An 11,114-nucleotide genomic window follows, 5' to 3' on the forward strand; every position below is an offset into this window, starting at 1 on the left:
GTCTCATAGGATCACAGACTCTGCACATTTGTAACTTATCAGGAGTGGGTCTAGGTGCTGTCTGAAAGAGGCAAAGGACATTTTAGGAGATTGTCTTTTAGCTCTGGCCTCCACTCCATTCAGCCCTGATTCTCCTTTTAATGTCTCATCCCCCCTACCCGCCCCATCTTCTTTTGGTTTTCACTCTCTGCACTCATTGAAACCTGTCAGTTGCATCACCTGCCCTCAAGGCCACAATTCCTGGCTAATTGGGCACAATGATCTGCATTATTTTTTTTAACTTTTTTTTTTTAATTTATTTTTGAGACAGGGAGAGACAGAGCATGAACAGGGGAGGGTCAGAGAGAGGGAGACACAGAATCTGAAACAGGCTCCAGGCTCTGAGCTGTCAGCACAGAGCCCGACGCAGGGCTCGAACTCACGGACCGCGAGATCATGACCTGAGCCGAAGTCGGCCGCTTAACCAACTGAGCCACCCAGGTGCCCCAATGATCTACATTATTAAATAGTTGCAGTGTTGGGCTAAGTCATTCATTTTTGTACTCCTTCACAAAGGAGGGTTAGCAAATGTGAGTTGAAGGTAAGAAATGGTGGATGGGTTCTTTGCAGTAACTAGAAGGCATCTTCCCTTCCCAGGTAAAGTGGCTAGTTACAAGGCCTTCTGGTGAAGGTGCTCCTGTATGGAAATTCCTTCAGTGTCTCTCCTCCAGTCTTGTCCCTATTCAGAGAGTGGACAATGGAATGAGGGGGAGAGGAATGAAGATCACACAACTGAGATCTGATTATACAACTGCCTTTTCAGTCTTGCCACTCAGATTATGCTTTGAGGATAAGTAGCATCTGTATCACCTGGGGGCTTGTTTGAAATACAGAACCCCAGGCTCCACCACAGGCCTGCTGAGTCAGAAGCTGCATTTGAACAGTCTCTAGGTAAGTTTGTGTGAACATTAAGGTTTGAGAAGCCCTGTACCAGACATCATCACCTGGATGTCCCTTAAGTACCCAGTGTCCACTAGTATGAATCGAACCTGCTCATCTGCCCCCACAACTTGTCTTGCTCCTGACGTTTCTTTCTTTATCTGGCTTTATGGCGTATCTTAAATATAATTTCATCATAGGACTTGTGTATTGTGTATTATGTTTTATTTTTACTGCATTCTCCCTGTTATAGTAAAAGCTTCTTGAAGACAGGTATTAAGTCTATTCAGTTTCTATCAACAGCAACTTTCAGTGAGACTGAAGCAAGCATTGACTTCTCTATACCTCAGTTTCCTCATCTGTAAAGTGCAGGGTCTTCATCTCAAAGAGTCTTTCCAACCCTAACATTCTGTGATTCCATGATGTGCCTAAAAGAATCAGAAGTGCGAGGTTGAAGCACCTTGAAAGTCACCTAACTCAACAACTTCCTTTCCCTATCTTGCCCCATGATACTCTTGCTAAAGGTAAACCCCTCAGCCACATCTGCCTCAAGTGATGGTCCAGCTTAAGCATAGCCATCTCTAGTAACAGAGAATTTAGGACCTCCGCATCAGTATATTCTATTTTCAGAAGACTCTACATTTTTAGAAATGTATTCTTATATTTTTGACACTTCATAGTTAAACTAAAAGAGAATGGATATTGGGATAAGATAGAACTGGTCTCCAGTTCCATGAGAGCCACTAACTAACCGTGTAAGTTGGACAGACTCTAAGATGACTTTGTGACCTCTGCCTTCTGGTGTTCATGTCCCTGTGTAATTCTCTTCCCTTGAGTATAGGTGAGTCCTGTGACTTAGTTCTAGCCAATAGCATACAATAGAATTACACTATGTGGCAAAGGTGATGTCACTCCCACAATTATATAAGATTCCATGTCCCTAACAGACTGTCTTGCTATCTCCAATGCTGGCTTTGAAGAAGCAAGCTGTCATTAATTTTATAGCCACAAGGAAACAAATTCTGCCATCAGCCTGAGGGAAATTGGAAGGGGAAACTTCTCCAGTCGAGCCTCTAGATGAGAACCCACCTCTGACTGACACCTTGATTTCAGCTTTGCAGTGGACCCAGTAGGCCTTTCTTGGCCTCTTGACTCTCAGAAGCTGTGCAATAATAAATATGTGTTGCTTTAAGCTGTTATTCATATTTCAAGAAGTGTAGAAGGGAGGGAGGTATCATGGCAGTAGTAGGGAAGTAGGGGTGGATCAATTATGTGACTTTGGGTGCAAGTGATAGAAGGTTCAACTACCGACAGTGGATTGAATAATAAAGATGTTTAATATCCCATATAAGCAGTGAAACTAGACAGAAACCAGTCTTTAGGCTTGCTTAAGAAAGTAGTTCAGTGATGTCATCAAGGATTTATGCCATCTCCATCTTCTGTCTCTGTCATCTTCAGTGTGTGTCTTTGTCTCTCAGTTGCTTCCTCATGGTTGCAAGATGGCTGCAGTAGTTCCAGGCATCACCAAGCCCAGCGATGGAAAAGACACCTTATTTTTTCCTTCTCATGCATCTTTGTTTTTAAGATCCCACCCTCCCTCTTCCCTTCCTTCATATCTCATTGGCTGAAACTGTATTACATGCCACCCCTAAAATAACCAATGGGAAAGAGAAGAGACCATCATGTTGTGATTGGTTAATGAAAATTCTCTGGGGTAGAGGAGAACCAGGTCTCCTCTGAAGTACAAGTCTCCCTAATCCTTGAATCAACTCAGGGTTCTGTTAGCAGGGGAAATAGGGTATGAGATGGCAACTGATGACATCTGCGATAGGGTGGGTGATGCCTTTGGGTACTGAGGCCTAGCTCTGTTTCAAATCCAAGTCTGAAAGTGGCTACCGTTTCTTGGATGTAGACTGACCCTTTACAAATTCTCAAGCACTTTAACGGGTAGCTGTGGGTTTTATTGGTTGAAAGTTATTCTGGACATACTAGATTTCATCAGACATAAGAAACCACACAGTATAAGAATCACCATTATTTTATGAACTTCTAAGATTAAAAAAGTGGTTTGAAACTCTGACATAATGTCCTAGAAGTAGTTGTATGTGGCCCTTGCATCTGTAACACTAGCCCTTTGCTACTCTGAAATTTCTTTCGTCTCTTCCAAGGGATTCTGCTGTTACTACTGCTTTCAGTTGCATTGTTGGTGTGGGGCAAATATAACTGCCTCATTTCTCGTGGATTTCTTCTTTTTTTAGGTCTTGAAAGCAGTTGGTTGTTGCTTTGGGAGAAAGTATGGAATTGCAGTTGTTCCTATAACAACAAATATTTGCTTCACAAATGTCAATTTACACCCCACTCCTCTGTTTCTTTATGCACACACAATAGCTCATTATTTGAATGCCAAAATGTAGGATAATCTTTTGAGAGACTTTTAAATGGCATTGAACCTCAACACCCGTCCTTGCAACCACATATTGAACTCAGCTGAAATTCAGATGACAATATAAACAGCTGTGACCAAGTTTGCCATGCAGAGGCAATGACAACTATACCATGATTGCCTTGATTCTGAGGCACATTTTGATTTGAAAGATGTTAAAACGTGGGAGGAAAAAGGCATGTCTTAGAATGGATGAAATATGGTACATCTAAATCGTGCAATAGTCTTTGGCTTAATCAAAACTATTGATGGCTTCATGTTCCTCATTAACGTCCAAGAGAGTGCAGGCTCTGCAATATACTAAAAATGCAGGGAAAAGCTGGTCAGTCGTGGCTTGAATGGTTCTAATTACATCGGAGAGATGTGGAGCAAGGCTCTTTGCTGAGCTGGCTGTTCAACATGAGTGGTCACCACCGGTGCTTATGATTTTCTCATTGCTAATTGGACAAATGCTTGTGTCGTCTGTCACTTCCTGAATCTGTTTTCTGCTTCACTGCACTCTTCACTAAGGCAATAAGATACTGCTAGAAATGAAGAGGAGTATGTGTGCATGGACACACACACACACACACACACACACACACACACAAGAGTGACAGAGACAGACGAGAGAGGCAGAGAAAGAGACAGAGAGAGGAGCTTGCCAGTCTTGAGTTTAGTGAAGAAAATCACTCGCTGTAAAAGGTTGGTTCCTGAAATGCTGAGATCCAGTCAGCCATGTGAAATCAGAGAGAAACCACAGCCCTTAGTGGGACTCTGTGGATGGGGCTTCTGGGCATAGTCTCCCTCAAGGGCCCTCTCTCGAGATGAGTGTGGGCTCCTGCTGTGCCTGCATCTGAACGCTGCAAATCCTGGAAAACAAAACCAGGTTCAAGACCAGACTGCCCTGCGTGCAGATACAGGTTTCCAGAGGAAAAACAAAGAAAGAAGAAAAAAAAAAGTGTGAGAACCATCTTATCTGATGTCAAACAAGTGAACAGCACTTTCTTTTTTGATGGTTTGCTGCAGAAAAGAACACTTTTTTGGCAAAACTCCACTCTGCCTTGAAGTTGGCTGTTCTCCAGAATCCTGGTCCCTGGCCCACCCACCCTGCATGACTATTTGCTGCGTTGCACGAACTATACTAAAATGGCAGCATGTGCTTGTCAGATGCAGGAAGGGAGGACTGGAGTCACAAACATCCCTCTGATCCCCATGGTCCCCTTTCGTCCCCAGCACAGGCAAGTTGAGGCTGAGGCATTTGGTGATGTGATTTTAGTAAACCCCATCTTTCTTCATGCTTCTCCTAGCCCTGAAATCATTGCTTATTCTTCTAACGTTTGTGCTTTTAAAATTTTACCTCTTGCCTTGGTAGAGTGGAGGAAAAGAAAACTTCTTTCTTTTTTTGTGAATAGTGTGTGGTATTAGACCACCACACATTAGTGAGAGGTTAGAATCTGATAGAATGAGGTTCAAAACCTGGCTCCTTCACATACTGATGTATTACCCAGGGTGAGATTGTTAACCGCTATAAATCCAGGCCTGCTTATCTGAAAAATGAAGGTCATAATGCGAAACACCTCCCTGATTGTTTGAGGATGAAATGAGATCCCTCATGCACAGTCATGGCTGCCTGGCACCTGCTAAGTGTCCGAGAAATGGTAGCCAACACTGCTATGTTCTGTTTATGCATTTTGAGGGGGTTTAAGTTCATTATTAGCCTTTACCAATTCCATTGCTGTCAACCCCTATGTTCCCAAAGGGAGGATCTGGCCCCTGACCTTGTTTGGTTCTCACAACACTCTTTCCACGGGCGATTGATTGCACCTCCCTCCATCTTGTGTCTTCTAGTTCTGTGTTTCTCCTGTTGGTCAAGCCTCTCTTCCCAGCCCCAGATGTCCCCAGTCTCTGGCTGGCAAGACCCAGCTTGCAACTAATACTGAAACTGAACTCAGTGTCTTCTCCCCAAATGTGCTTTTCCTCTGAGGTTTCTCTCTCACACTGGCTCCCAGGCACCCCACACAGAACTGCAGCTCATCCCAGCCCCACTTTCTCTCTGACTCTTCACTTCCAGGGATTCACCAACACTCCTCTGCCCCCTATGCTCCGTCCCCTCATTCCTGTCCCAGTGCCCGTGGACTTCTGTAGTTTTACTGTAATAAGCATTCCTAACAGGCCTTGTTTCCATTTTCTCCATCTACCAATCCATCCTTCCCTCTGTTGCTCTTATCTATTTACATTCCTCTTTAAAAACCTTTTGTGGTTCCACGTCATCCTCAGTGTAAAATCCAAACTCCTTAACAGGGCCTGCAAAACCCTTCCTGATTTGATCCACCCCTCTTGTTCCTACAAAGGGACTTTTCCCTTTGTTTTCAAATTCCCCACACTCCAGCCATATGGGAATGCTTGGAACACTCTTCCTTTTTTTTTTTTTTAAGTTTATTTATTTATTTTGAGAGAGAGACAGAGACTGTGTATGCATGCTTGCCTGAGAGCGGGGGAGAGCCAGAAGGAGAGAGAATCTTAAGCAGGCTCCATCCAAGCCCAGCACAGAGCCCGACATGGGGCTCGACCCCATGAACCCTGAGATCATGACCTGAGCTGAAACTAAGAATCGGACACTTAGACTCAGCCACCCAGGCACCCCTTGAATACTTTTTCTGATCAATGGGAATCTCCTGAACTTTGCATAAATTCTTCCCTCAGTCTGGAATGCAATCTTCCTAATTTTTTCTTTGGGTTATTAATTTCATTGGGTGATTCATTTCAGCTCAGTTGACTCCCATAAAGCCCTTCCTGACTGTACTCTCAAATATGGGTTAGGTTCCCTTCCATTGCACTTCATTCCTTATGCATTCCTTAATCGTAACTCTTACCACACTCCTTAAATGAAGGGAATTTATTTTTAAGCTCTGTATCCACCATACTTAGCATTAAGCCTAGCACATGATAGAAATACAGTATGTTTTCTGAAAGAGTGAATAGAAGAAGGAAGGAAGGAATAGATCATTTTGATGGTAATAAATCTAGAAAGTACACGGTCCTCTGAGACTCGATGCAACATCTCAGTACTTGCCACAGCAGACTTTATATTGGGATATAAATTGCCTGTGTTCCCTCTCAGTTGTCTGCACATGAACAGAACCCCACTGTGCTCTCCAGAATCAAATACCATTACCTTCTAGGGCCAGGTTCCGGGCGTGGGAGGAATGAATCAGCCAGCTTGAAAGTTCTGTCCTTCTGACAATGGAGGTCACATAAAGAGTTTAAGTCCACCTTCTCAGCCACTTGACCTAGGAGTACTGAAGACTCTGAGAGAATAAATGCCAAGATGCATCAGTACATCAGTCCTGATTCCAGCCTTTCTCATTGGATACTGTTCAGTTTTTATTTTCAAGCGGCCTTCTAATGGTTAATAACCTCTCTTCCGTCTCATTTTCTATCATTATTTCCTGTTTCTCTGTAACAAAAGAGAGATTTTGACAACACATGAATATATCTGTAGATCTGGGGTGCTCTTTCAAAGCTTGTGGGTTTTTATGTTTTTCATCAGATTGTCGAGACTTCTGAATCTCTAATTTACCCTGAATGTATGCCTGTTCTGAGCGGCTCTGATCAACTTAATTTTCAAAGCGTTTGTCTTCCACACATGGAAGGGGTTTGAACAGTTCCTTTACTGGTCTGTGCACTTTTGGTACTTTTGTCCCTTATTTCTGGGAATAGTGGACTAAAGGACTAGGGAGCCGGCAAAGTTGGAATTTATTAGGAGGACTTGCCCCTCTCTAGATCATTAACAACTTCTATGAAAAAGAAGTCATTAAACGAAAAACTTCCTGTTTTTTTTTTTTTGTTGTTGTTCAGCCATTATAGATCAAAAGCTGATTTCAGATGAGGGCTAATGCCTTTTATTTCTATATAAAGGATCTTTGAAGTGCCAAGAAGGCCATGCCCATTCCTCAAGTGGGTAAACTTGACAAGGGAGGTTACTAGATTGATCCAAGGTCATACAGCAAGTTAAGTGTCAGAGTCTGGGAAGAATAAACACCCAGGCCCTGACATGCTGTCACTGCAAAATTTTGCCAAGTGTACCCTAATGGTCTGATATTTTATAGTTTAGGTGACAAACTTCCTTTATCAGTCACTGTCTTCCTTTGTGACTAGACAGTTTTTTTGTTTTTTTTTTTTCCCATAAGCCCAGGAGATTTGGCCTCCTTTAAAGCTGACCTCAGGATCCTTTAATTCACAAGCTCGTCATCCTCAGGTACTCAAGACACAATGAATGGGACACACAGTTCCTAGGATGCTTGCAGACGTCTTTTCCCAGGTGACACCAGCCTGCGGACGAATCAGAAATGATGTCCTGGACTGATGCCCTGAGAATCCCAGCACCCTCCCTGCTGTGTAGTTCTTGGCTGCACGTTTAAAAGACAATCCCAGAACGTAGGCCCCAACCTCAGAGATTTGTATTTAATTGGTTTGGGATGAGGCTCAGGCATGGTTATTTAAAAAAGAAATCTCTTTGAATGATTTTAATGTATGACCAGGGTTAAGAACCAATATTCTTGTCTACCTTGCTGATTTGGTGCAGAATCACTTCATCCTTAAAAGCAGGCTTTGTAGAGCCATGGCCAAACAGGTCAGAACTTCACTCTATTTTTAATTTAAGCCACATTTACTGTACTCTGCAGATGCTGAAGAAAGCTGGCTTATCCTAGCGAGTCACAGGCTAATGATATAACTTCTCTGTAAGGCGGCCCAGACAAATGAAGCAAACTCAATCTCTCATCTTCTAAAGCAGCTGGATGGGTAGAGCGTGAATGGAACAGGCTGGCATGCCTTTGGAGTGAGGAAAATTGTGTCTCTTGAACCTGTCAGAAGTTCTTGAAATAAAGCAGTGGATAAAAGGGACCAGTGGCTATAATTTATTTAGTTTTTTTTTTTTTTTTCAGAAGCCTTTGATAAGTTCTTCATAAGAAGAACTTACAGCTTGTTCTGGTAACTGGGGAGCTTGTAACTGGGGAGGAAACTAGAAAACTGCCAGGGACTGAGGACTGATCAGGAGATGAGACAGCCCAAATTAGGAACAAATGGCCGTTTTTCAGTGTAGCCAACTTTGGCAGGAACCTGCACGGTGATCTGATCAACAAACCTTGTGAGTTTTACGGTTCTTTTTTTGTTTTCATTACCCAATTTCATAGAACCCTTTGAGAAACAAGGCTCCTTAAGCAAATGGGGTTAATAAACCAGCTTTCTGCCCTCCTTCTTGTCCATGATGGCTTCTCCAAAACAGAGCAGCAAGGTTGGGTGGCTATTTGCCTGGCTTTAACCTCAGTTCTTGGTTTATATTATGAAAATATAAGATCTTCTAAAATGTTGTAAAGAAAATGAATCATAGTCATTCTAGAGACTGTCTTGAAAGGCTAATGTAATGGGTTGTGGTAATCACTTGATGATAAGCAGATAGGGCTAGAGCTCTAAGAGGGTGAGTTACTTACACTTTACACACCAGTTCCTCCCATTTTTAGGGCCTACTACACTGGCCTGGAGACCTCCTGTTGCCCAGGTAACCGAGGCCTTCCTATCTTGGATCCTGTGGAAGATTTTGCTTCTCTACCATCTACTCCTGCCTTTTCAAAAAATCTTAGCACTGTGTTTTTGTTGTTGTTGTTGTTGATAAACTACTTATCACTCACTCAATTCATGGAATTCAGGTGGGACCTGTTACTGACCTGCCTGCCTAACATCCATATATCTTAGCTCCAAGGTGGATATGTCCCCTTGGCCTGGCCAGTTAGCACCCTCCATCCCTTTGTCCTCAGCGACTGAGTGTTGGTCACCCTGCTCAAGTTGGTCTAACGAACTCTGGCCAAGGGATTTTCTTGGAGCTATTGAGAAAGAAGTTCCTTCTGTCTGTTGCATTTGTGAAGCTGGTTACCAAGGGTCACCATGAAGAGCCAAGAGATGGAACATGACACATTTCCTGACAATGTCTTTTGAGTATCTGGATCCAGTCATATTTACCAGATATGCCCACTGGACTTTTCTGTTATATTAGTCAACAAATACCCCCTCCGATGTGTCTTTCCTCCAGCTGGTTAAAGCTGTGTCTCTTTCATTCATACAATCCTTTCCTTAGAGGTTCCTAGTGAATACTTTCCTATACACACTAGTGTCCCATCCAATTAAAATGAGTCTGTCTCATCTCCTTGGGGCAGTCGTGCATGGTGAGCTCACCTAAGAAATGAGTCTGTGCTCCTGAGCCATTGGGAAGGGGATGTCGGGGGAGGGGGTTGTCTCAGGAAAAAGTTGACATTCTCCAGTTTTCTGGAGCCAACAGTTCTTCTTTTTTGGTGAACCCAACAAAATAGATATGAGGAAGGAGGGGTTAGGAATGAATTGTTACTGATTGAGTTCTCTGTGCTGGGTATGGTGTCAGCCGCTTCACACACATTACCTCAATTCTTATACAGATCTTATGTATATTAGTATCCCTGTTTTACAGATCAGAAAATAATATCAATAGCAATAATAGCTACTATTTATTGAGTGCTATGTTCTTTTTTTTAATTTTATTTTTAATTTAAAAAAATTTACATCCAAATTAGTTAGCATATAGTGCAACAATGATTTCAGGGATAGATTCCTTAGTGCCCCTTACCCATTTAGCCCATCCCATCGCCCACAACCCCTCCAGTAACCCCCTGTTTGTTCTCCATATTTAAGAGCCTCTAATGTTTTGTCCCCCTCCCCGTTTTTATATTATTTTTGCTTCCCTTCCCTTATGTTCATCTGTTTTGTCTCTTAAAGTCCTCATGTGAGTGAAGTCAAATGATATTTGTCTTTCTCTGACTAATTTCACTTAGCATAATACCCTCTAGTTCCATCCACATAGTTGCAAATGGCAAGATTTCATTCTTTTTGATTGCCAAGTAACACTCCATTGTATATATATGCCACCTCTCCTTTATCCATTCATCCATTGATGGACATTTGGGCTCTTTCCATACTTTGGCTACTGTTGATAGTGCTGCTATAAACATGGGGGTGCATGTGTCCCTTTGAAACAGCATACCTGTATCCCTTGGATAAATGCCTAGTAGTGCAATTGCTGGGTCGTAGGGTGGTTCTATTTGTAGTTTTTTGAGGAACCTCCCTACTGTTTACCAGAGTGGCTGCACCAGCTTGCATTCCCACCAACAATGCAAAAGAGACCCTCTTTCTCTGCATCCCTGTCAACATCTATTGTTGCCTGAATTGTTAATGTTAGCCATTCTGACAGGTTTAAGGTGGTATCTTATTATGGTTTTGATTTGTATTTCCCTGATGATGAGTGATGTTGAGCATTTTCTCATGTGTCGGTTGGCCATCTGGATGCCTTCTTTGGAGAAGTGTCTATTCATGTCTTTTGCCCATTTCTTCACTGGGTTATTTGTTTTTTGGGTGTTGAGTTTGATAAATTCTTTATGGATTTTGGATGCTAACCCTTTGTCTGATATGTCATTTGCAAATATCTTCTCCCATTCTGTCGGTTGCCTTTTAGTTTTGCTGATTGTTTCCTTCGCTGTGCAGAAGCTTTTTATTTTGATGAGGTCCCAATTGTTGATTTTTGCCTTTGTTTCCCTTGCCTCTGGAGATGTATTGAGTAAGAAGTTCCTGTGGCCAAGATCAAAGAAGTTTTTGCCTGCTTTCTCCTCGAGGATTTTGATGGCTTCCTATCTTACATTGAGGTCTTTCATCCATTTTGAGTTTATCTTTGTGTCTGGTGTAAGAAAGT

The 11,114-nt window shown here is 42.5% G+C and overlaps 1 long non-coding RNA gene across 1 annotated transcript; it reads right to left on the minus strand.

Annotated features, from left to right (window-relative positions):
- Positions 1 to 438: 438 nt before the first annotated feature.
- On the minus strand, positions 439 to 7,637 carry LOC124526826 (uncharacterized). The gene is made up of 3 exons (XR_006965751.1): positions 7,565 to 7,637; positions 6,519 to 6,800; positions 439 to 4,212 (listed from the first exon to the last, which is right to left on the minus strand). It is a non-coding gene; the product is annotated as an uncharacterized LOC124526826 (long non-coding RNA).
- Between the last annotated feature and the right edge of the window lie 3,477 nt (positions 7,638 to 11,114).

Source organism: Lynx rufus, unplaced genomic scaffold (assembly GCF_022079265.1).
Source record: "Lynx rufus isolate CCGP_SWC_20201006 ecotype Redwood Valley unplaced genomic scaffold, mLynRuf1.p SCAF_5, whole genome shotgun sequence".
NCBI lineage: Eukaryota > Metazoa > Chordata > Mammalia > Carnivora > Felidae > Lynx > Lynx rufus.